Genomic DNA, 27,159 nt, shown 5'->3' on the forward strand with positions numbered 1-27,159 from the left:
GCGTTAAACAAGGAAGATTTACTTCTGCATGCACTGCAATCTGGCCAATAAATAATATGTGAACTTTTACTAAGCATTTTCACCTAAACGATATTTGGTTTTAGTTTATTTTCTACTTCGTTTTCTTTCATTTTCCCATTGCATTTTTTTTCAGATTAAAACTAATCCAGGTTACAGGCTTAACATGAAACAACGCTCCGTTAAGGTAAAAAAAAAAAAAAAAAAAAAAATCATACTTCAGCACTTATTCAACCATTTTACACAGATGTTTTCTTAGTGATCTATAATTTGAAGAACAAGAAGCAGCATCATTATCCTCACTTACTTTACTTTTACTTTTGTAAACTTTTCTAAAATAATGGATTTCTATTAGATTTTATAATTAATGAAAAAATATTTTTAAACTTTTTTTACTTCTCAACTCTGCCTCTCCTACGGTACAATATGTTATAAAATCTAATTATGCAAAATAACTTAATCTGGAAATCTGATGATGAATTATGAATATTTCATGATATATGGCAATGCTTCGATTCCAATACGCTTTTCGCGTAACATTTCTACCATCTCAGTAAAACAGAGAAATCGTAAAAAGCGCCATCTGATGATTAAAATCGTATAATTTATTATGTCCAGCAGTATACGATATATAAGAGATTTGTCGATCAATATCGATTTGCCTTTTGATAACTTAGAGATCCCGATAAAATGTACGTATTTCCACTTAGCGAGATCAGGCGAATTAACTTGACAACGTCCCGTCGTCAGTCTATGTAATCGAATTCATGATTTAATGGGTAAACACATTTTGGTTAGCAAGTTAGACTTTTTGGCCCAATCGGACAATTGTGCATTGACTTCTTAGATTACATGGTTAAAATGCCCGAAAAATATACTTGAAGTGAGTTCGTTTTCTTTATCACCTGCCATCAGTCAAGCTGAGCAAATTCTTGACCTGGCCCGCCACCTGACGCTCCCCGACTTATAAGTAAACAATAATATTTTTCATTACTTTTTATAACGACAGCGAAACATTTCTGTTTTGAATTTTTAGATCAAATTAACGAGCAGGGAGGAAATCTCGCCTCCACTACTTTATATTATGCCGAAAAATATGAATATAATAAGTAAGACAATTATAGTCGGTCTTCGCCGAATGCTGCATACCCATCAACGTGATCCTAAAGAGAAAACAAAAAAAATGATAAAATTTTCATACCCCATAAAATTGGGTGGGCACGGCTGATTTTCTCCTATTTTCAGAGCAAAAGTGAAAATTTATATGGTGTATGGTGTATTGTACTTTATGAGTGACAAGCAAACAAGACGGAAAGCAAATGTATTCACAATTTTTATTATATAAACGTGCGGGTGTGTCGTGGTCGTATTCTTTGGAAAGTTTGAGTTCTTTCCAAATTTTCTTGCAGGTTTGTAGGCGATATTTTCATTTTCCAGCGATTTCACTACACGGTTGTGCAGACAGAATGCAGACGGACAGATGAGATGTCGGACATGCTTATGTGCGTATTGATGCTTTGATGTTGATCAAGAGTATGTATACATATATATATATATATATATATAGTTTATGAGGTACCTGAAGTTTTCGTCTGGCCGTTGCAAACGTTTTGATAAAATGAATATACCCCTAATCCGTCAGTAATGGATATAAAAAATCGTTTCAAGTGCCATTGCTTAGCTCTACCCTTCTTCGACGCTAAACAATGTTCGCATTATTTCCCAATTGAATATTAAACGTATTTGTTAATAGACGCTGGAAAGCCGTATGGGAAATCTTTCCTTCACTTCCTTATAAGTTAATGGTAAGGATAAAAAAAAAAAATTCATTTTCAAAAATCAAAGTTCCTATCTCTTATATCTATTTGTCCATTGCTTGCTTTCTAAACTCAAATTCTAGAACTCTTTTCCGAGTAAGCTGAACCTAAGTATATTTTTATGTTTAAATTATTCGATGATTTAAGAGAGAATTGTTTGTTAGTCTTATTATATATCCGATAACTCTACGAATTTTATGCTTGCCTTGCGAACTTTCAAAGCGATCTTCAAAAAATATTTGATAAAATTCAAGTTATAGACAGACTTTAAGAAGCTTAACCCTTTGTACTCAAAGTTTTTTTTCATTCGTATTACAATCTTCGAGCCGCGACCGTCATTTGTCCCCAATAGCGAAACACACCCAAATACTAGTACCGCAAATATCTCCATAGCTGATCCCTCGAGTTTGATGATCAATTTTAAATGGCTCCGCTTCGGAGCCCTCGAGTTCAGAGTGCAAATATTTCCTTTTCCTACACTTTTCAATACAACAAAATGTATGTATGTATGTATGATAATTGCACTCTGATAACAATAGTTCAGGTTCATAAATTTAAGTTGAATCAAATTATAAAGTGATTCAGACTTTCTTGAAGCACACATGAAATCCATGTAATTGGGCAAATTTTTTTAGTCACCTTGTATAGAGGAAAATTTGGTCCATAGTAAGCGTGTTTAACTTCTCTTCAAATTAACGCAAGCAGTGACGGGCATCAATTAAGACATTCTACGCACTGTGACGAAGTTTTCATTTCAATATTGACTTACTATAGAACAACAAGACATTTCCAATCTACGTGATCTTTTGGCGGAAATAAATCATTTGTGGCAAATTTTCTCATATATTTTTATTTCTTCTTTTTAACCATAATTCTGGTAAAGATATTCGTTTTTTTTTTTTTTTTATTATTATTGTTATTGTTGTATTAAAACCTTTGGTAAGTGTATCAGCACGTTTAAGAATTCTATTATTAATTTCCGCCCCTTACCAATACAAGCAAATAGCATTTACAATGTCAAATAAGTCTTTCGGTTATATATGCTAAAAAAAAAAAAAAAAATTTACGTTTACTATACATATATGTATACATATATATATATATATATATATATATATATATCCTGACTTTACTTCTTTGAACTATTAAAAATAAATAAAAACATTATATTGGTGGGCCACAGTCCACCCGCATATAACGTATACCGTCTTACATTTAGTTATTCATATAACGACTTCTCAAAAATAGGACGTTATATGGGAAGCAATCGAAAAACATGTCCACGATCTGAATTATCTTCAATAGGGCGAAAATATATAAGTGTGCAATTTTCATCACAATATCTCAAGGATTACCGAACGCAAGGCAGCAAGTTAGACAGACGGACAAGGGAGCAGATCAAGTTAGATCAATTGACAAAGTGTTTCTGAATCGATCGATACAATAAAGGGTGGATTTATCTCTGTGCCTTCTCACCGTTACACATCCGCACAAATTTTGATATACCCTTGGTGTCACAAATGGTGTACGATATAACAATTGTTATACCCGTCACCGAAAGATGAGGGGAATATTAACATTTACAACCCAACAAAGTTTTTTATGCGCCTGATCAGCATCGAATTCTCAATCGATTTAAACATGTCCGTCTGTCCGTCTGTCTGTCTGTCTGTCTGTCTGTCTGTCGGCCTGGTTGTTGGAGTGTGGCCCGTTCGCAAAAATTAAGACATCGCCTACAAATTTGCAAAAGATTTTGGAAGTGACTTAAATTTTTCCAAACACACGCGTACAACGTTCACGCGTCTATACGACAAAAAAGTTTATTTTGAAAATACAAAATCCACTCCATAGTATAGAGCACAAAAATTGTGCTTCTTTTACTTTTTTTGTCTGTTTAGATTAACGATGAAGGGTATGAAGGACCGAATCTATTTTTCTTACCCTTTATAATTGTAATTAATTTCCCATTCGTGGAAGTTTCCAAAATTTCAAATTTATGAAAAGCTCGAATTCGTGCCATTATGTTGAGAGACAATATACTTCAACGTTTACTACCGATACATGATACCCATAATACATTTGCAATGTGAATGAAAAAAGCCTTAACAGTTGAAGAGGGGAAAACGTTTCGCAAAAGTGTGAAAAGATAGTAAATGTGTAAAATAAAATAAGTACAGGGTTTTCGCTCTGGTCCGTCATTTACTACTGGTGACGCATGGTATAGAAAATCGAATATTAACTCAAGATCTAAAAGATGGATACCACCAAGCTAAGTGATGATTGAACTTTGATATCGGTGCTGGGGGATTTTAAACTTTCAGAAATGAGGGACTAGATTTAACCAAGCGGTGCAACTTTCCGCTTCGCCAATGAACAGTGAGCAGTCAACTTAAGTATAGATTAAATTAATCGATTGAATAAATGATTTTTTCATGGGTCTGCGGGTGATGTGAATCTTTTCTCCTATCTTTAGGCAGTTCTTGTAAAAAAAAAAAGTTAATAGCGATTTGCAAATTTTTCATAAATAAATTCAATGCAATAAATAATCGACATGTATATATGTATATTGTTTTTCCGGACATTGGAAATATTAATTATTAGATGAAAAATATTTCGTTATTTGAATTTGTAATCGACGTAGTCATTATAGAAATGAGTGATTTTTTGAATCGATTTGAAATTATGCTAATAATAAATTTTGACATTAACGGTAACGAGAAGTTATATATATGTATATACATACATATATGTATATATATATATATATGTATAATATAATAAATGAATTTTCAAAAATTTGATATTTCAATTTTATCGCCTTAATAAATGCTAAAGTGACTGACAATCGTAATTGCAATCTCGGTTAAAACGATGGGAAATATTCTGTTTATATGCTTACTAGTGCCATTATATATGCCGTTGTTTTGCCCATTACAACTGCATATGATTAACAACATTTTTTATTACACTCACCTCGGTCGCACTATATTAGAAGCATGTTTACCATTTCAAGCGAGTTTGTTTTTTTATTTTTTCTTTTTTTCGCATAGCTATTCGTAACATTAAATAATTACCTCTTGCTGTGTGCGTACAGTATAAGCCAGAAGAAAGTGACGCTTTCCATTTTAATTTTATATAGAAAAAAAAAAAAAATAAAATACAAAAAACTTATGATTTTAATTTTGAGAAGAATAAATAGATTTCGAATTAAGTAGGGCTCAGATATGCATTAGAGATTGCATTAAGTACAAAATATACAACTAATATTGCTAGTGGGGTCACGAAAAAAAAAAAAACTCCAAACTCTTATAATCGCGTTCAATGAGGGAGGGAGTCAAAGTTGTTTTTTAAATGTAAAAGAAAAAATTTCTGCGACATTGTTGCAAGCCAGGCAGAGCCTATGAAAATTAGTTCGAACGAAATTCATTGACAAGCATATATATGTAAAATTGTTGGCGATGATGATCCATATTTATTGCTCTCTCTCTCTCTCTCTCTCTCGTCTGATTATTATTCCTTTCATGCATTTTTAAAACAAATTCCAAGATGTGTAAGTCTTTGACAGGCAATTTGCCGCAGACACGTATGCTGAACAGAGGCGATTCATTGAAAATATTGAAATTCCTGTATTATGCTTAATAAGGACAGCCACACAATATTCTCCGAAGCGAATATAATTTTAAATTGAGTGCTACATCAGAATAATATTCAGTTGACAAACATGAATTCTACAGCATTCCTATTACACCGTTAAACTGTTCTTTGACTTCAAGCAAAGTGAATTCAAGACATTTCAACTTGCAGTTAATTGAACGAAGCGGTATATAAAAATTAATGGTTTAATTAACTGAATCAATTGCACTATTTATCGTCTACTTTACGTAAGGCGTAAAGTAAAAAAGTAAGACAAAGCAACTTAGCCTTGCTAAGCATAGTATGGATCTTAATTTACGCACCAATTATATCATTGCTGGTGGCTTAACCCGTAATTACTTTCATATCTTCTTCTCTTGCTTGTGTTTGTTGATATCGATTATGAAAGCAATCAGTCAATAGTCAGTCGTTCAGTACTATTTCGCTCATTAGGCATGAGTGATGTGCAATTTTAAAAAGATGCCTATTGCTATGCCAGAATAATTTGAAATTGGACGCGTATACGCACATATATATATGTAACAATTATGATGTGAATGTAAGAAAATTGCGAGATACATTTTTTAATAACTTCATCTTTAGCAAAAAAATTTTCTTAATCTTCTGCGATTTCCTCTAACGCCATCAGAATAGAATACTACTACAAAATATAATAAAACTTGTGAAAAACTTGGTAAAAAATGTCAATCTAACCTATTGAAAATTTTTATATATAATTAAAAAATTAAAAATGATTTTAATGATGACGATTCCCGCAAAGCATCATATCCTGGCGGGGGAAAAATTCAAAAAAAAAAACAAAAAAACAAAAAAACCAAAAACATTTAAGAGAAAACCTTCTTCTTCTTATTAATTTTTTTTAACGGTTAAAATTTTTCCGATTAATTTAAGTAAATAAAAAAAAATGTTTATCAACTTTTTTTAAAAAATAAATTTGTTAAATTCAGATTCTCTTTAAATGCTTCTCTATCCCAGATAAAATAGGCTCAAGTACACTTATATATATATATATATATATATATATATATATATATATATATATGTATATAAAAAGAGAACAACAGAAGAATTTTCCAGAGAAACTAAGATTTCGAAAACATTTCTCATAAGTAACATTATTTATGAAAAGATTTTCAAATAAAGTCATATTATATTTAATAAATAAAATTCTTGATAAAGACATTAATCAAATGCCAAATAATCAGATATCTTTGATAGAAGTTAGAAACTTATTAGCGAAAGACTTTCAACATTATTTGCATTCAAGAGCAAGTCCTACTTATAGGTATAAATAAATTCCGAGTCCTTTCTATTCCATTTTAGTTTTAGATTCGCTAGCTTGCGCGAGGTGAACAACTCCTTAGCAATTCGATGCCATCTCTGCTTACATGTTTTATATAATAAATACAGAGGAAGTATTTCTTAGTTAGTATTTTCTTAGTATTTTCATGGCTTAAAACAAAATACACACACATATATGCTTGATCATTTTTTTTGCTTTGTTAGCAAGTAGCGGATTGGACAAGAAGTCTGTCATTCGGATAAACAATTTCAAAGGGTGAACTTTGACTACCCGTGTATGTAAAAAGAAAATCCCGACCGAAATGCCTATGGCACGGAAAACTACAAGGGATAGACAAAATAATATGAACACTATGGAATGTAGTACCGCCTTGTTGCATGTTGGCAACATGGCTGTTTCGTGTCAAGCATTCGTCGTGTACGTGTTATCTACATATTTCCGACCTTGTCGACTATTGCGTTAATCTCGACAAGTCATATTGTTAAAGATCTTAAGAATATTAGAGATTAGACAGACAGCCAGAATGCAGTTGAGATGATCTTCTAAAGGCTTGATACTTTTTAGCAAAAAACTTGATATGATATTGAACATATATACTTGAAAGTAAATGACATAGTGATGGAAAGCGTACACAGTGTAAGAGCAAATTAACGCAACTAAAATATTGGGCATAGTGAACAGTCGCTTGGGATTTGATAATTCTCGGAAAACAGTAACTACATGCACTGGCGCACTCAATATTTGATATAAATGATGTAATAAGAAGAAGGCGAGGTTCTAATCGTTTTTCTCTTTTCCCCACTTTTTAACTTGAGTACTAAGTAAAGTGAAATACATTAACAAGATTAACTATTCCAAAATCGTACTAGAACGGATAGTCCCAAGAGATTTTAGTTGAGCAAAAAAGTCTCCTTGACCCATACAAGGAGAGGGATGGGGAAAAAAAGTTGAAGAAAAATATTTGAAAAAAAGTGATTTAAAGCCGGTGCAATTTCTTCTTTCTTATAAGCTATAGAGTATTAGAAAGTTCAAAGTTCATTATTATAAGAAATTTTAAGGTCCGTCAACAACAGGTCCTTGCATTTTAAGATTTTATTAAGCGAGCTACTTCAATATTGACAATCATTTCAAATTGAACTAGAGCATCAATTAGTCGAATTAGAATTTTTGGTATAAAGATTGCTGCCTATTTGAGTAAGTAAATGAAGTGCTACGAATTTTTTCTTTTGTAGAAAAATTAAATTCATGCCAATGGAATAAATGCATAAATCATGAGAGCTGAGAAAGGTTTAAGAAAATTTCAATTTTTTCATTAAAAAAAAAAAATTGCAATTGGATAAATGAATATATATATATATATATATGTATAGGATTCCAAAATTCATTGCAAGGCGATTAAAAAGGTGTCCACTTCCAGTTTATTACACTTTTGATGCATTCATTACAAATAAGTTTTTATTTAATTAAAATAATTTGCATTTAAGTCATTCCGAAGTGATTATCTATTTGTGTTTTTGGGTTGTTTTTTTTTTATTTTTTTCTTTTCAAATAAAATTAAAATAATTGAAAAATGTAAAAATTTTAAAAGTTATTAACAAAAATGACAATAATACGGGCTGTAACATTTTCATTAACAACCACTGTAGACAGGTTCATGCACTCGTATGTATTGTATATATATATATATATATATATATAAATATATTTACCGTTGCAGACCTCGTAATGAGCTGTCGTTCAAAATACGAAAAAAATAATAAAAAAAAATAAAAATAAATAACAAACAGCGCAAGATAAGTTGATAAACTTGCTATATAACAGAAGCTTATCTAAGCGTCTACAAGCACAGATAAATACATACGTTTGCAATGGTATAAAAATAAAAAATAAAAAAACAAAAAAAAAAATGAAAAACTTATCTGCCAACTATTAACTATCAACTCATCTTCTGGCATTACTGGTGGCTACCGTAAACTGTACGTATGTAACGATGTACATGTGTAAAAGTCGTAGTTGGCGAAAATAAAATGAAAGCTGAATGCAGCCTGCCGTACACAGTTTACTGCATTGTGGCATCTTAATAATAGTTTGGACGTAAATGCATAGATCAAGTGTTTCTGTTTAACAAAAGAAGAAGAAGAAGAAGAAGAAGAAAAAAGAAACAAACAAAAAAATGCACAAAAATGCAATATAAGTGTTCTTGTAAGTATATATATATATATATATATATATATATATGCAGTTAGATTATTATTACTATTATTGTTATTATTATTATTATTATTATTATTATTATTAAAATATTAAAGTTGCCAACATACGCCGTGTTATGGTTGGCTGAGTTTTGTAGCATTCATTCATGCACACTTATATGTATGTACTCACAGGTGAGTGAATGCGTGGCTATACATTTGCGTGCATATGAAATTTACAATTTTCGATTTAGAGTTTGTGCTGCGGCGGCTGCTGCTCTGGCTGCTGCTCTGGTTGCTGCTCTTGCTGCTGCTGCTGTTTCTTTAGCTGTTGCAGTTGTTCACTAGTTAGTTAGTATTAAATGCATTTTGACAAGTGGATTTTTTTTTATTTTTTTTTATTTTTTTCATTTAATTTTTACTCGTTTTTCATATTTCTTCTATTTTAGCGTTTGAATAGTTTCGCATTAGTAAGCCTGCTCGTAAGTAAACAGTGCCTATACGAAAATGTATGTAAATAAATAAATATATATATATATATATATAGATATAAATGTACGTATGCATCGTATGTCTCGGTTAGCAATGACACGCATGTGTACTGTCATCATCTCGATGATCATCACATTGTTGATGTTGCTACTACAGCTAAGGTGTGCGGGTTTCTTGGGATATAAGTTAAAAACGTAAAAAACGAAAAAAATAAAAAAAATAAAAAAATAAGGAGAAAAAAAGACAAACTTGTTCAGCTTGCTTTTATTGTGCTGATGAATCTGTTAAAAAACTCAACTTGAAGTTTAATTAAGTCTTGTGCCAAAAACTTAAAAAACTGTGAAAATTTGACAAGTTTAATGCTCTTACATATATAGAAATAACCGCAGACAGACGGACAGACGGACAGACATATATATGCATAAATATAAACTCTCTTACATCTCTTAGCTGAGCTTATATGAGGTATTGGTCTACTTAGAATAATTTAACTACATACTGCTGGCAATCTTCTCATCCTCTCTAGCATATAATGATTTGCGTTGCCATTATATTCTCATATTTGATATTTTTTCACATTCATTTGATTTTAATTAGATTTTCTATTAGTCACATGTCATGCCTCGAACATGCCTTTTATTCAATGTCCAATCATACCATTTAATTTATACACTAACACTGCATATATACAAATAATGTACACGCATACCCATATATATATATATATATATATATATATATATATTTTAATTTATGTTTTAATTTATATTTTGTGATTTTTCGAAAATATTATCTTGTGCGTGCGTAATTTTCAACAAGCAAGAGAGCTAAAAACAAAAAACCAAAAAAAAAAAGGAAAAACAATTCATGTTGTGGGCGAATTTTTGGATAAGCACTGCACCAAAAATTGTTAAGTATTTCTCGCAATTCGCAACTTGTAGCTTGTTTTACACAGACATTTTATGCGACTCTAAAATACAAGTTTTGTTTCCTTATTTTTTATACCATAATATATAAGTAAAAAAGTGAAAGTTTTTTGCGTATTCTGGAGACCTTTTTGGATATCGACGAAATATATGCATATTTGCAGTTGTAATCGATCTTCGGAGAAATGAGTGTCATAATGTAGATTATAGATCAGACTTTTTTTCTATTATTTTTTTTTTTTTTTGAATGAAGGCGTGTCAAATCAAGATACATACGTTTCAAGCACAGTCGCAAAATGCACAGGCGAACAGATTAAATCGACTACGAACATATGTATGAAATGTGTATGGGGACGCGTATGTCGAGTGAGTGAGTACATCTGACGAAGGTGCAAATCTAGCTTATCTTGAATTGCATTGTTGCAGGCGAGTCGTGTTAGTAAGAGAATTCTTAGTCTAGCAATTAAAAAAATATGGTTTGTTATCAAAGCAAAGAAAAAGTCGAAGAATGAAGCTTGCATAGCCAACATTTTGATTTTTCATTTTATTGTAACCTGTACTTGGCCTATAATTGTTTCGGTTGAAAGCCAGAAAGTTGAGCGTATATGTAACGAAGTATAACGAATTGTTTAAAGAATATTTTGGATTTTTTCATCTAAATACGATTTCAGCTCGATGCAATCAATTCAAAATCTAAGCATGACGTCATAGGGACATCAGAAGCTTCTTTTTTCTTTTTTCTTTTTTTTTGTAGCTTCTGTGGCCTTTGCCTTTGGCCTATGGCAACATTGATGTTGAAGAGTTGTGTTGTGACCGTTATTCTGGAATACCAAAGTTGATACAAAATTAGAACAACCGATAATGATCGGTCACGAAGCCAGTAGTAGACGACTCTCGCACGTCTCTGAAGATAATTTCTTTAAACAACAATCACACAATTTTGTTTTTTCCTATTCTCATGCGAAGATGGGACATTATTGATGACATACTGAGAAACACTTTACGTTTCCTTCTTGAGTTAAGATATTTTGTTATTGTTTATCTAAATATTTTTTTATTTTTTTTTTCAACTTTAATCATTTTCTTTCTTTTTTATTCCCCTTTTCGTTCTTATGAGTATTTAAGTGAGAAGCAATGTGTATCAGGGAAATAAGAAATTCATATTCAATTAATGAAAATTTGCAAAAATATTTAATTTTATTTAATTTCACAAATAAATTATTAGATTTTACTGAAAATATTAAAATTTCATTTCTTTTATTTGAGTCTATTCCTAGATCATACGTACAATCGACCGTTAAATTATAATACAAATAACAAGAATTTTTGTCCGCGTGCAATCGATAAATCAAGAAAAGGGTAAGTCAATGTAGTACACACTTGAAGCTTCAAACATTTTGCAAACATTTTGTCCATTTTATTTAGATACTTTGTAGGTGGCGGCGACGCCTCTACCATTAACTAACGATAATAATTCTTTCAACAAATTATCTTAAGAGCAGATCGCATTGATTGGCCGTTGTGACGATCGTATTATTTAATCGCGAACCTCTTGCTTACTTAACTATGGGTGCTAGCGAAATGTAACAATGGGCAAAATTTAACAGATCTGGTTGAAAATGTGAAAATAATAGTTTTGAGGTTAAGAGAGGCGAACATTTGGATGACATTGCATTCCACATATATTTTTCTCAATATTCAATGAAACTTTAGAATTTCTTATGAAATTCCAGAAAAATACATGAAATGAAAAACTTAGGAATGCTTGGTATATTCATCGATGTACCGCAAACAACGTAGAAGATTCATTTAAAGCGCGTCCATACTGAGTACTGAGGGCAACCTACTGTTATTATTATAGTTTATCAAAATGAAACGAGAAATTTTGAAATAATTATGGTATACAGCTTTAATTGCGGTCGTCATGCGTGCAATTCTCGGAAAAGATACCTCTCCCTTGGACATTTTCATATGAATTGCAGACTTGAAAGCTAATGACACACCCACTAAATCACTATAAAAATTTCAATTTTATCATTCTTTTTGAACTCTAAGCGTCTTTTTTGCCCCATTCGAATCGATGGATCCATATTTCTTTTTCAATGGCAAAAATTCATAAACAGTAGTTTTCGCCATTAAATCATGTCACTCCGTCCTTAGTTAATTGCAATTGACGAGCGATCGTAATAAATTGATGCAAGCAAATGAATGGTGAGAGATTCGTTCAATCGAAACTCACAATGCCATCCAATGATTTGCGTTTCATGTGTTAAGTTGGGATAGAAAAAAATAAAATAATGCGCATATTGGCCGATATATAGGGGCATATATTAGATTTAATAGATAAACGTTTGTTAGCCGCAAATTATAATAAATTCATTAATTAAAGTGTAGTCCAGCGTCAGGCAGTCGAGTTTTTTGAATTCTTCGCCGAAAGGGGATCTAGTCTGCAATCGTTTCTATCTTAATGTTCGGTTCAATATTGTCCGCTATTGTTCAGCTGTATGTAGGGATGCTTTACTTAACTTTGACGCAATTCATCAAGCGTTACGCAAAATTGAATCATCCATCTGGCCGACATCAGGCATAATTAGGCATAAGGTCCGTTTGTTTGTTTTAATCGCATAGTAAAATAGCATCAAACTAATGCTTCCCATGTCTTGATTTTTTTTCTTCATTTTTTTATTCTTATGGCATGGAACTCGATTTACTTAAAATATTCAAAAAACTACGTTATATAAAAATCATGTCGAACGTCTGGAAAGTATTTTAAAACACCCAATATTTTGCAGCATTATTTCGTACTTTCTGCTCGCATATGTCCGAGAAATCTTAACAGTCCTTGTTGTAGCATCTTTTCAAATATAACATAACAACCCAACAACAAGGTTTGTTGGGATCAGCATCGCGTAAAAAACGGCATTATCTAAACATAGGACATAGACTAGGCTAGATTCAGCTAGACAACCGATGAACGGATCGATGAGTCATGCAGAAATGCAATAATGAAGATTGATGATGAAAATGAAGTGCTCGAAGCCATGCAGTCAGTATATAATGAATTTTTAGTTAATTGGTGAAAATGTTATATATTAGAAGCTACTTTATGTCCTTTACGGTAAACATTGTAAGCCTTTTCCAAGCTGTACATGTCATTTAATATTGAAAAGTTTAAGTTGCTTTAAGGATTAATCACTGCTTTTAATGACAGTCAATTGTTGTCTTAACACCTTCACAAATGACATAACGTCATGTGCTTAAATTGTTTGATTAATCTACCAGTGAGTCAGCCAGTCAGTCAGTCAGTCAGTCAGTCAGTCAGTCAGTAAGTCAGTCAGTCAGTCTTTTACTTGGTTAGTCTGACATCCTGTCTTTTATTTTGACTAAAATATTTGATACATTTCAAGAAAAAAACAAAAACAAACAAACAAACAAATAATAATAAAATGTTTTTCTCAAATAAATTGAAAAACGTTGTTCACATTTTTTTTTTTTTTTTTTTATTCTCATACGTATTTCATAACGATCTAGATAATATTGCGCACACTGTTTTACACACCTGAATGATTTTTTCGGCTTTGATTATCGAAATCACATGAATTTTGAAAAAATCGAAAAAAAAAAAAAAACGAATTATATTTATATTAAGGTGTGTTTTTTTAAACACACACACACACACACACAAAAGAAGAAAAGGGGGAAAAAAATTCCAAGTAATCAACCAATTAACCAAGTAACCTTCCATTTATGCATGTACTCGCAAACGTTTTCATCTCAATCTTATACGTAAAAGAAAAAAAACGAAACCAAACCAAACAATCAAACAATAGTCAAAAGTTTTTGTATTTATTTTGATTGACTTGTGATATTTTTTCTTTCTTTTTTTTTTATATTTTTTTTCTTTAGAGTCGCTTATGTGGCTTAATACGAACACATATTGTGATATGTCTGTCTGTCTGTCTGTCTGTCTTTTTTTTTTATTTTATATTATATATGTAAATTGTATGTGAAATTATCATACAAACACGCACAAAGTCACAAAAATACACAAACACACACATACATTACACGCAGGAATAGTATAAGATTTCCAAGAGGTTGGGTACCTTGCGCACATACTCCAAGTCAGCATGAGCGTAACTGAAGAGAATGATAAGTTATCAATAGAACAACGAGTGTATGTTTAGATTTTGTGTCATTCAAGTTTTTTCTTAATGTTTTTGAATAAAAGCGGATGTTGTCATTTTACAGTTGCTGTTGCTGTTGCTTTTTGCTGTTGCTGTTGCTGTTTCTCTTACTTATTCAATACAAAGTTTTTAATGTCGTTTTTATAAAAAGTTTAATTAAATCTGGTTGACTGACTTTTCGTATGCTTACAAATACCACGTCATACCATGATATATATGCTGTCCTATATATATATACATATATACATATAGACCATCTATATTATATGTTGACATAAGAGTTTCTCTATGCTAAGACGTAGGTGTTTATGAGCTACTCATTCATATGTCATTTGTATATAGATCTTTGTCATTAAGAAAAAACCAAAAAAATAAATAAATAAATGAATTTATCTAAAAGATTTGCAATCACAAAAAAAAGGAATAGAATGTTAGGTTTACAAACAACTTTGAGAATCAAAAGCACACATTTTCGATTCCCTTTGCATAATTTTCCGTTCGATTGATTTTATTCGCCATGAAAATTTGAAAAGATAAGCAATAAGCTTTCAATTTACTTTCGAAAATACGAGCAGCGGGTATCGCGAATATATCCAGTTGGTCATAGAGGTTGTCATTGCGAATTACGTATCCCTTGTTTCGTGCTATTCGCACTTTAGTGACATTATGCACTTTTATGCTTTCTTGCTTACCCTCTCTTTTCAATGCTCATTAAAGCGAACGTCGCACTTAAACTGATATATATTTGTAATGAATGCACTTTGTACATAGTATGCGCTTCTTTTATAAGAAAAATTTCACTTAACACCCATGCACATACGCGCGTTCCCCACTTGCACGCGTTGACTGATTAAAGAGTCTACGACTTTAAGTAGTAATTTTTTTTTTTTTTTTTTTTTTTTTGTCCCGAAAGCTCGTTCGCCTATTGACGATGCTTTCAATATCTTTCTAAGAATCTTTCTAAATTCCTATTACTGTCATTGCCGATCACTTAATCGTGTTGATGAGTTCATTAGTTGATTTATTCCGTTTTTTGAATGCTTAAGTCGCTGCTTTAAACTATAACCCAATCTTTTTGTGATGAATCCGAAAAAAGTTCATAACTGATATTCAAGAGTATCTTCAAATCCCCGATCCCGGTAAATGATATACGTTTTGCTATCTTCATTGTATTCGCATTTATCTAAGAAACGAAATATTTATCGCAAGAAAATCTTGTCACTGTTATATATAATTTCAGAAATAGAAATAGAAAAAAAAAAATTCTAAAATGCAAAATTCTTGAGATCTCCCTAACTACAATTGATATTCGATTTATACGAAAACTTTTCCACTTCTATTGTCATTTATCGTTATTGCATAAAAGTGTTATCAAAATGCTTTGCCGTTAAGTTAAATTAAAAACAAAAAGAGGAAAAACCTGGAGTACACTTGAAAGAATTCATGATGAGTTGAAGTTTTTTGAAGTTTTATAAAGAAAACTTTTTCACAAAATTTATTACAAAAATTTTTTGCATGCACTTATGCAATTTTTTTTTTTTTAAATATTAACAAAAGCAAATTTTCAAAAACTTTTTCAACTTTTTCAACGAAGTTTCTAAGAAATTTTTTAGTTATAATTTTTCATAATTAAGAGAATGTGGCCATTATTTCTCGATGGCCTGATTAATCTTTGCATTATAGTTTGTGTCTATATATTTGCTCGAAGTTGTTCTTTAATAAAAATAATATTTTGGAAATTTGATTTGTCCAAATTTCACATTAGCAAAATTCTGGATGTATTCGAAATGAGGCGTCATCTTTTTCAATCTTTTTCATGACGATATACGTGCGCCAGGTCCAGATATTACTATTTCAGTTGTTATTATCCTAAGAGGGAAAATATTTGATCAGATTCGTATTATTACACAGATAGCAATGACAAGATTAGGCTAAGTATACTTTTTAAATTGGAAAAAATTCAATGCAAATAATTTATGGGCCAATTGGATATGATGGCAGGATTTACTTAATTAATAAAAAAAAAAAATTTTCCAAAATTTTTTGTCGATTTACTCAACCCGATAGGGTTGGATGGATACTCAAGCTTGTAGCTTATTTTCTGATCAACTTTTTCAATATCACTGTCACTATATAGAAATCAAACATCAGTTGAGCTTGAGTGTTCTTCGCCTAAATAATTCGAAGTAACTTATTGTTCACTAATTCTGATTCTGACGTCAAGTAATAGCCAATCAATAAAAGCATAGTTTTGTGAACCGACTAATTATAGATTTTAACTTATTTTCTTCTATAATTAATTTTTTTCTTTTTCTAGGTATGCTTTACCTAACGGTTAAACCACACTATGCGTTTACTGTTTCTTTACGAAAATGATTGAACGAGAACCGGTTTTGCATTTAAATTATATTCATCTGTTTTTATTTTTGCTGTTAATGGGAAAACCCCTGTCTTCATTAATGAAATCAAAAAAAATTTTGTTATTTGGTGAGCGCACACAATAAAAAGCAAAAAAAAAAAAAAAAAAAAAAAAAAAAACTAAAAATGAAAATGAAAATGAAAAAAAGTGGATCTTAATTACACTATTCTGTTTATTATTATTAATTATTAGCTTTTTTTTTCAGTTTTTTTTTTTTTTTTTTTTTTGTTTTTAAATAAATTATAATTTATTCAATCTCACAGTTACACAGATACAATTATGTAAATCAGGCGTTCGATCAATAAGTTTTATTTTTTCTTTTTTTCCTTCTTAAAGCTATAGACGGCAACCTTAATATAATTTATTACCGTAGGTTTGCTATGCGAACGGACGGATAAAGATATATAAATGATTTTCCTTTCAAACTTTTTAATAACTATCGGCATATGGACCGATTACACTAACATGTAACTAATGTTATTAAGTATATCGAGCGAAAAAGAAATCCGCATAAACTAAAAAAATTCTTTAATAATTTACGTTATTCTTCTCTCTTATCCGAACAAAATTTTCAAAGTTTTATAGAAAATTTCGCGTAGACGCAACACTATTGTGTTCATAGACTCGATACAACTATTCTCTATGAATGCGATTAGCTTTGAGAATCGTAAATATTTTATTCGCGAATGTTATTCTTACACACTGCTAGTATGCTGTCAATGTATGCGAAACTTTTGTTATTTTCGAACAAACTTTCCATTTCGTTTATGTTATGTTATGAAAGTTTCTTGTCTTCCTTGCTTTACCTTGCAATCGAATATCTGTCTGTATACGAGTATATCAGAATAATGCGAAGATGTTTGGTTGATAGCATCGAAAAACGATTTCAATTTTCTTGTTGTGAAAAACGCAGGAAAAGCCTTTTACCCTAATTGCCCTAAGTTAGCATATCCGCCTTGGGAAGAAATCTATCTATATATCTTTACTTTAGACGATTTAGTTTTTGTGATATTAACGGAGTATTCCTGTCAATCACTTGACAATCTTTAGCCCTTAATTGATTTTTATAAATATGTTTGCTTTATTAAACTTTAAATTATAAGCCTTGAAATATTAGCTAAACATCAAAGAAAAAAAAAAAAAATTTTTTTTGTGAATCATTTTTCCGAAGCTTATGCATTATATCGATCTTGCCAGTTTCGTCCTTAATTTCCCCATTCCTATTCAAAATACGACGGCCAAACACCAGTTTTTCGAATCAAATCAAATTTGGTTAAAAAGCAGGAACAGAACGTTTAAAAGAATTAAAAAAAAGAAGAAAGAAAGAAATCTTTTTGACAATCATTTCGTGCTTAGCGGCAAACGCATACTGACTCTAACGAAACTGTTGCCCCTATTAAATATTTCAATCAGATCACAATTCATCCCACAACTCGGAACTATGACTATTATAAAAACCTTAGAAACCCCATTAAGTTTTCTTTCTCGTTTCGCATATTTCGCGAATCAACATTTTCTCCTTTTATTATTCATTGCATCACATTTCCTTAAAACTTTTTTTTCCTCCACGGTATTCTTCCGTCATTAACATGTAAGAATAGATGATGTTTTGCAAAGTCTACAACAAACATTTATTGAAACGAGGCTACTTGAACTTGTGTTCATTAATATATCAAACTTTAGGATAGAGAGAGAAACGTTTATTATCTTTAATATTACATTTTCTATATTTTTCCATTTCTTTATATGGCCGTTAAGTTATTTGAGAAAATCGACATAGGCTACTTTGCAAAGAAAGAAAAAAAAAAAAAAGAAGAAAATTAATGTAATTATAATTATTCCAACATGATTACAAACATTTCATCAGACCTTCATAGTACATAAAGTACATATATATATATATAAGAATAAAAATTTAATATTAAACTGTTGGGGCAGAGCTCTCAAGTAGTCACTTGGCAATCGATACGAGGCACTAGCTGGCTTTAGTTTGCGAAACGAAAACTACTCTACGGTTATTAACTAAATTCCTTGAAATACTACATTGACAGACTGCGCCTGTTAAGCGGCACTAATTGAATGCCTTCTTTAACAAATCCCATCTATTGGGATAGACACCATTATATAGACACCATTTAAATTTTTTTGCAAATGACCTTAAACGGGTTAAAAAAAACTCCATATCATTATATCTTGGCACTGTTGGAGGAGCTTTATGATTATAAAATATTTTGAGTAAAGATTATGGCGCATTACAGTTTTCTCTTTCCCAGTAAGGCTGGCTTGACTAGGAAGGATACACTCAATACAATATAAACGGTCGCTTATGAAGTGAGGGAGAGGTTAATAGTAGCGATTTACTTTCATACGATGGCAAATAGGCTATCGGATATCATGCCAAATTTCTGAATACAAAAAAACAGGAATTGTTTCTATTGCATCAACATAAATTTTTTAGGTAGCAGGCAGAGCAACAATAGAGGCATATACCAATCTTAACATCACCGAACTTATGTAGAACATAGGGATCATCAAATTGTCAGAATCATCTTTTAATAAAGACAAAATCAATTTTTGCATTATTTATGCCAAGGTCACTATGTAATCTTTGGTCAGTAACTATTTGTAAAGTATTTGATAAGTAATGTATTCCTTCCTGTGAATGAAAGTTTCTTGCACCGTTTTAAAGTTTAAAGAGCGAGCAACGTGCAACAAGCAACAAGCAACAAATTGTCTAAAACATGTTATAGGCTACATGAGTAACGTTCCCATGTTGAAAGAAGAGAACAGTTTAACATCATTAGCATGCATTAGTAGATAACTGAGCTTAATCACCGATGAAAAATCATTAATAAAAAGGATGAAAAGAAAGGGTCCTAAGTGAATGCGCTGCGGGACCGTTTAAGTCACAGGAAAATCGACAGGAGACAAAAGGAAACAGGAATTATAGTTAAGCGTATTCTAATAAGAATTTTTTATAGTAGAATTTCTTTTTTGTTTTTTGTTTTTTTTTTTTAATTGGATAAAATCGATTTCAACAGTTATTAGTGAAAGTAAATGAAATCGTTATTCTCCGATTTACCAAACGCTCGATTGTCATTGAACTTTCTTCTAAAATCACCGCCAATCATCGACAGCATTGTATCACATTTGTTTCTGCTTGCTTGTAATATTCAGAAATCTAACGTTTGATTCTGAATAATAAAAATTTACTATGACGGCCGAAAAAACTCGAAATTAAAGTAAAAAGTCATTCGTGGTTCATTGGTTTATGAGCAGATTAGACTTGTGCTACGAATGATAGAAAAATGTATTTTACTCCTATGGTAACAGAGACGCTTTCTTCTCGTTAGTACATAAGCAGAATTCTCCATCATCCTTGCACTGTAACATTTTTGCGTTATATTATATCCAGATATAAAACTTTCTTCCTATTTGTATATTTCTCACGGTTTCTTTTTTTTTTTTTTTTTTTTTGTTCCTTTATCCCTTTTTCCTTTTTTCTATTTATAAATTTCCCGTTCTTGTGGATAGAACGCTAGAATTTTGTTTCCTCATAGATCTACTGATAATGGCAAATCTGCTAACCAAAATTAAGTCTATCTCAGCTCGAAGCTACATCCGCCTGTTCCGTTGTCGCAAAATGCCATAGTTTTCCCAAATTAAATATTCGTCCAAAATACATAGAAATTTTTGTAACTTTTAACCTATGGAAAAAATTGATCTATAATATAACTCTCACTGAGAATTTACGAAGCTTAAGGAAATTCATATGCATATATGCATATATGCATGCATATATGTACTGCTTGTTAATAACATATCGATCAATAAATTCTAGAGCTGACATGTAGCTATCATTTTTAAGAAAAACTCAATATTTTTATTATTAATATTGATGCAAGTGTCGACGCAAAAATTAATTTTTATGTAATTTAAGATAAAGAAGGAGCTCTCTCTCTAGCCTAATTAATGCCTCACCGAAAACCGATCAAAATTATATGTTAATTAGATAATTTGTTTGTTACAAGTGACTTTAATTCAATTACTGCGATTTGCTGTATTCAATACTAAAGGCGAAATCGGTATATCGAACTGTTAAACAAACAACAATTATGAGTTTTCGTGGAAAAAGATACCGTTCGAACTGTGGCATTAACTTTGAAAATGTTACGGTCGCGCTTCTCTGCATCGAACGCATTAATATGTCGGTGATTTGCTATCGCAATATCGTCGATATCCAAAAGAGATGGCTCACCTCTCTCCTCTACCTCTCTGTCTAAACTTGCAAGGGATAAGTCATAGTCTCTTCGCTATTTTTATGGAACCTGGACTGCAATAGAACAATTGCATGAAATTAAGTTAAAATGCACTTTGAAGGATTGGCAGATCTTACCAACGTTAGGCGTTAGTGTACAAGTTCAAATTCGACAAAAAAAAAAAATGTTTTCTTTTATTTAGCCCTGGCTTGCAGGCTCATAGGTTTAACGATGCCTGGATTGATTGTTTTGATAACACAAGAGTTGAGAGTTCAATCTCTTTGAAAGGGACACTTGAAATTTTATTGCGTTTCACCAGCTTAAGAAAGCTTCAATATTTCCCTTTGTGTTTTATTTATTTTTTTTTTTTTTCTATAAGAGTTAGAGACCAGACTTTATTAACTTTACTAAATGATTTAAATTAAAATATTTTCATAGCATGTTTATGAACGTTTTTTTTTTTTTTTTTTATTAAATTTAAATTGAAACTGAACGATTTTCTCATTTAGTAGAAATTCAAATCAAGCCAACTAACTTTGTACGCTTGCCTTTACGGAACAGAATAAACCGCTTTGGATTAATACGATAAAAGCAAGCACGCAATGAAAATGTTTACATAGATAAAAATTTCTTAATTCATTTATGGAATCATTTTGAAAATACATTATTTATTTATCCCAAAAAAAAAAAAAATAAAAAAAAAAAAAACCCTATGCATCAATTGTTCTCGATCAAAACATTATCGTTATCGGTCTATAAATAATGGCCTTTGGATTTGCGTATTAAGACAATTAATGATTAATATTTAAAAATGCATATAACTTCTTCTTAATAGGGATTAACAACAATATGGCAATATGTCTATACTATCTATACTATTGATCTCAAATATATTTAAAACCAAATAGTAAGTAAATCCAGGCAAAGGATAATGATAGTTATTTTGAGTTTGCTAAGAGAAATTCTGAGAAATGCTATAAGGAAAAGTTAATGCGCGGCATTAAAACTATTATTGCGAATACAATTTCGGTCAAGGTGACACGGACGAGAAGATGATTTAAATTTTTCCTAAGAAAATATTTAACATATAACCCTTTTTCGATGCTCAACATTTGCACGCTTCTTCTAAACTAGACTAGAGATGATGATGAATGGATGTGTGCACGCAATAAAGGATATACGTGTGAAGTCGATTTTCGTTAGAAAGAAAGAAAGAAAGATTTTTTTTTTTTGGCAAATTCTTTTATGGATTTTTGGATTTTTTTTGGGAATTATATTTATTGTTGTTGTATTGTCATTTGTTGCACATTCTTCTTATTATTATTATTATTTGCTTGAGCAATTCACTTACCAAAAATTAGTTAGTAGTCAAGCACTAGATTAAGTAAGTGCTAGTAGTAATGTAATAAAACGGCAGGTGTCAAACAGCAGCGGGCACCGACAGGTAAGCAATTAGTAACGAAATATATTCCAAGTTTAATCAATAAAAAATCAATCACTTTTTCACTTCAAATTAAAGTAAATGAAGAAGGAATAAACATTTCCGCAAAGCACAAGATGTAAGAATTTATATATATATATATATATATATATATATATATATATATATATTTGAAAAAACCTTTGGCTTTCGTAAATCCAAGTATTATTCACGGATGTCAAGTTGATTTTGTTTTTTTCTTTCTATTTTTTCTTATATTTCTCTTTATTTATTTTTTGTTTTTTTGTTTTTTTTTTTATGTATTAAAAAGTAATTAATTTTACACTTTGAATATTTTTTGTTTTTTTTCTAAGGTTTCTATTGATTCCGTTTTTCCTTCTTAGCGAAAAAGATTAGAAAATCAAAAAATATTTGATAAAAAAAATAAAATTCTTCGGCAATTAACTCGTTGTTATTATTATTATTGTTGTTGTTGTTGTTATTGTTGTTGTTGTTATAAATAACACAAATGCATACAATACTTTTATTTATTTTATTTTATTTTATTTTATTTATTTATTTTTATGGATTATTGTATTTCTGTTGTGATTAGAGCTTTTGCCAAAATTCAAATGTAATTAAAAATCGGTAAAGTGGAATGTGTGCCAAATAACGCACACCAGCTTTGTGTGCAAGAGAAATGCAACAGCGGCGGCTGCGGCGTAAACGTGAGCATTAAATAAATATAAAAGTTGAACAACGCACAACAGTAGTACCGGAATATGCACACAAACTAACTATATATATATATATATATATATATATATATATAAATTTATAGATATATATAGATATGTACATATATATATATATATATATATATGCATATATACATATATATGTATACAAAACAACGGACGATACCACAGATACAACACTACAAAACCGTACGAATGTTACTTTGGAACTGATTGTTATTCTATGAATAAAACACCTTTTGCCAAAGTCATGCAGCAGCGAGACGTAAGTATATACAAAACAAAAACCGATGCGGTGTGTGTATGCGTGTGTATAAGTGTATAGAGCGTTCGTAAAAATTGTTTAGACAAGCATCGTGTAATGTTAGAGTACGATAGCGATAGAGCAAGACGAACATTTTAAAAGCAAAGCCATAGGAGAGAACGAGATATCACGCAAATACGAAAATATAGTAGAAATAAATGCGAGTGCAGAGCAGCAACATGTTATGCTATTCTTTATAGCAAGAGACAGTGTAGTAGTTTTAATCGTAAGACATACTATTTTTATCTCTTTTACTCTACTTGTCTGCAGTTAAACAAGTGGGTTTTCTCTATAAATACTAAATAATACCACCATGTATGCAGTGCCTCTTCATCGTTTCTGTTTGTTGGTGTTGTTATAAAATTCACATAAAAGACATAGGTTGAGAAGAAAACAAAAAAAAAAAAAAAAAAAAAAAAAAAAAAAAGGTTAATATTGTACGGATGCGAGTACATACGTACAGCATTTTTTTTTCTCTTGCAAAGATATCGTTTGTTTATGGTTGTAGAAAACCACTCCCCCAGCAATTCAACGAGACTACACTACATGTAATATATGCGACATAACATTGAGTAGGAGCGAGTGGCAGCAATATCACAAAATGTATACATTCATTAAGTTAGGCGGCCATCCGTTCGTATTCACATGTATGTACACAGCTTGCTAAATATATATATATATGGTTCTTTATCATATATACAAATACATATATATAAATAGATATATATATATGTGCGTAGAGTAGCCGAACAATAAAAACACCATCGTATCGGGTTTTTTCTCTTCACATGGAATTTTAGGTGTATGTGCATAAACGGCGGTGAGGGTGGTAGGGTGAAGTTAGATGTGGAGAGTCGAAGTGTTATTTTGGATTCATGCTGTAAGCCAACGTGCAAAACCATATCGTTGTACCAATCTACAACATGTCTGCGACAAATCGCTGAGCGCTAGGCTCCATAGAAATTGCGTGCGTATATTTGTCTTGCTGTATAAAGTAATCGTTTTCCCAAAAAGCTTCACTTCTTTTAGACCACCTTTCAGGAGCCTCTGCAAAATGTTCAGCACTCACGCATCCTGTATATATATATATATATATGGATATGTATACTCACGATACGCATATTCCCTTTTTGCGAACGAGGTCCGTTAATAGAAAATGTAAAAATAAATTCCTTTTTCTATTCAAATTTTATAAAACACACGCACATATACATATTTTTATATTGCAAAATATTAATTAATTAATTTCATGATAAAACAAAAAAAAAAAAAAAATGAAAATGACTAAATTGATTCCGAATAGCTTGTTGCAGTAAAAGCAGACAAAAAAAAGAAAGAGAGGATCGCATCTTAGATATGCAATGCTTGAAGAAAGAAAAAAAAGAAGAGGAAATCATATTGAACCAAGTGTTATGGAAAGGAATTTGTAATAGGAGTTGAGCGTGTGACTTGAATAAATGAAGTTGGATTTGCTGACCGCTTCTACTTTACAGCAAAGAGTTCTGTGAAATTTATTTATTGATTTTCATGGACCAGCCATGGACTATATTGAAATCAAATTGTCTCGTTGATCTAAATAAGAATTTAACACGAATTTTAAACCGACAACTATTGAGTTTTATAATCTAGTAAGAAATGCATATTAATTAAAGTTATTCATAATTTTTCAAATTTAATTTAATTTCTCATTTTTATAGGAAAATATTATTATTATTAGCATTCAACTTGACATGTGAATTTTATTCAATATAATATGTTTATCAAATTTATATCTCGAGCTTGTTAACAAAGTTAAGAAAAGCACAAATGGCTGGACGGAAGGTATGAATTAATTTAATTCATAATTCGATATTATATAGGTTCACGTAGTCACTTCATTCACTCTAGCATTTATTCGATTCAAAGATTAATATGCAACTTTTATTCTCAATCCTTATTCCTTTAGTTAATTGGTATAGATGGGCAGATGAAAGATGTCACATTTATTAAAATCTTAAATAGATACTTTTGAATGCCGTACAACTCCTCGGAAACAAATTATGCATCCATTGATTGCACCGATTATATTGAAGAGTGGTTTTTGCTTTCGTTACGTAATTGCACGATATAAATAAAATAAATTAAAAAATTTCCCAACAACTGAGTAAATGACAAAAAAAAAAAAAAAAAAAAAGAAAAAAGGAATCACACACTTCCATAAGGATAAAAAAGATTATTAGATGATTTCATTCCTTTTTAACTTTTTGCACCTTGGATATTTTTTTGCCGACCAATAACTCTCTAATTAATTTGCAAAAAAAAAAAAAAAAAACGCATTAATAATTTTAATTAACATAGTTTTGAGTTTAACTCGAGAACAGGAGTTGGTGTCACAGATACAATGGCGACACATAATCGCCATAGGAATGAGAAGTGTTAAGAAAGCGTAATCCGAAACCGAATATATTTGCTTACCGCTATATATTTAGGAAACGTGGGACAATCTGTCAAGCTTTTGCTCAAACCTATTTAGGATTTGGGAGCGTGAACTTTTCGATTATCCCTCGTAGAGTTTAGTTAGCAAACCATATTAGGCACTTAAATTGTGCTAGAAATACTTGCCATTAAAAAACGGAAAATGCAAAGAAAGCAAAACGAAGAAACCGTCCCGGCACATACTCCTCCGACTATCATCAAACACAATAGAACTAATTGAAGTGTCAATTTTGTTCGTTTTTTTTTTTTTTCTTTTTTTTTTGTTTTTTTGGTTTCCCATTGCCCAATTTATCCTATATAAACGTATATATATTTATCATATATGTATATATACGCGCGCGCGTGTGTGTGTGTGTGTGTGCGTATATGAATGTATACTTATATGCATACACAATCCGCCCACCTACCACATACATTTACAGAGCCATTTTTCTCCCACAAACGTTTAAAATGCATATTCGTCGCATTCATATTTGGCCATAAATTGAGGTTTTGGCTTTTAAATGTTTATGTTTCCTTGTGTGTAATTTTTGTGGTATACTGCACTGAAAAAATATAAGTCGAATCCTTCGATGGTTGCATATATTAAAGTTAAAATTTTTATTTTTATTTTTTTTTTTTTTGATAGTGAAAAAAAAAAGAAGAAAACAACAAATATTTTATATACATATATGCCGTTTACCACAAATCGAACGGCGAATGGATGCCATTTGCATATAACTTTGACCAGACGAAAATATTTTTTTAAAACCAAAAACTTTAAACTTTCTCTAAATACGATTACTAACACTGAAAGAGGTCTACTCGTTCAACCCATTGATAAACTGATGATGTAAACAACATCATGAGTACCTCCTTAACAATGTGATTACATTTCCTTTGTTCTTGCTTCATGGCTTATACATATTCTTTAAATATAGTTATATATACATATA

At 30.8% G+C, this 27,159-nt stretch overlaps 1 protein-coding gene across 4 annotated transcripts in view; it reads right to left on the reverse strand.

Moving 5' to 3' along the window:
* LOC119636070 (homeotic protein ocelliless) overlaps positions 1-23,160 on the reverse strand; it is a 46,253-nt gene extending 23,093 nt beyond the window's left edge. For 2 of the 4 annotated variants that reach the window (XM_038031193.1, XM_038031165.1), the window contains exon 1: positions 22,619-23,160. The gene's annotated coding sequence lies outside the window, so the exon portion shown is untranslated. Of the gene's footprint in view, positions 1-325; positions 366-17,376; positions 17,637-22,618 lie in introns of those variants that run through there. The other 2 variants (XM_038031184.1, XM_038031174.1) reach the window with 2 other exon arrangements.
* Positions 23,161-27,159: the final 3,999 nt, after the last annotated feature.

Source organism: Glossina fuscipes, unplaced genomic scaffold (assembly GCF_014805625.2).
Source record: "Glossina fuscipes isolate IAEA_lab_2018 unplaced genomic scaffold, Yale_Gfus_2 0, whole genome shotgun sequence".
NCBI lineage: Eukaryota > Metazoa > Arthropoda > Insecta > Diptera > Glossinidae > Glossina > Glossina fuscipes.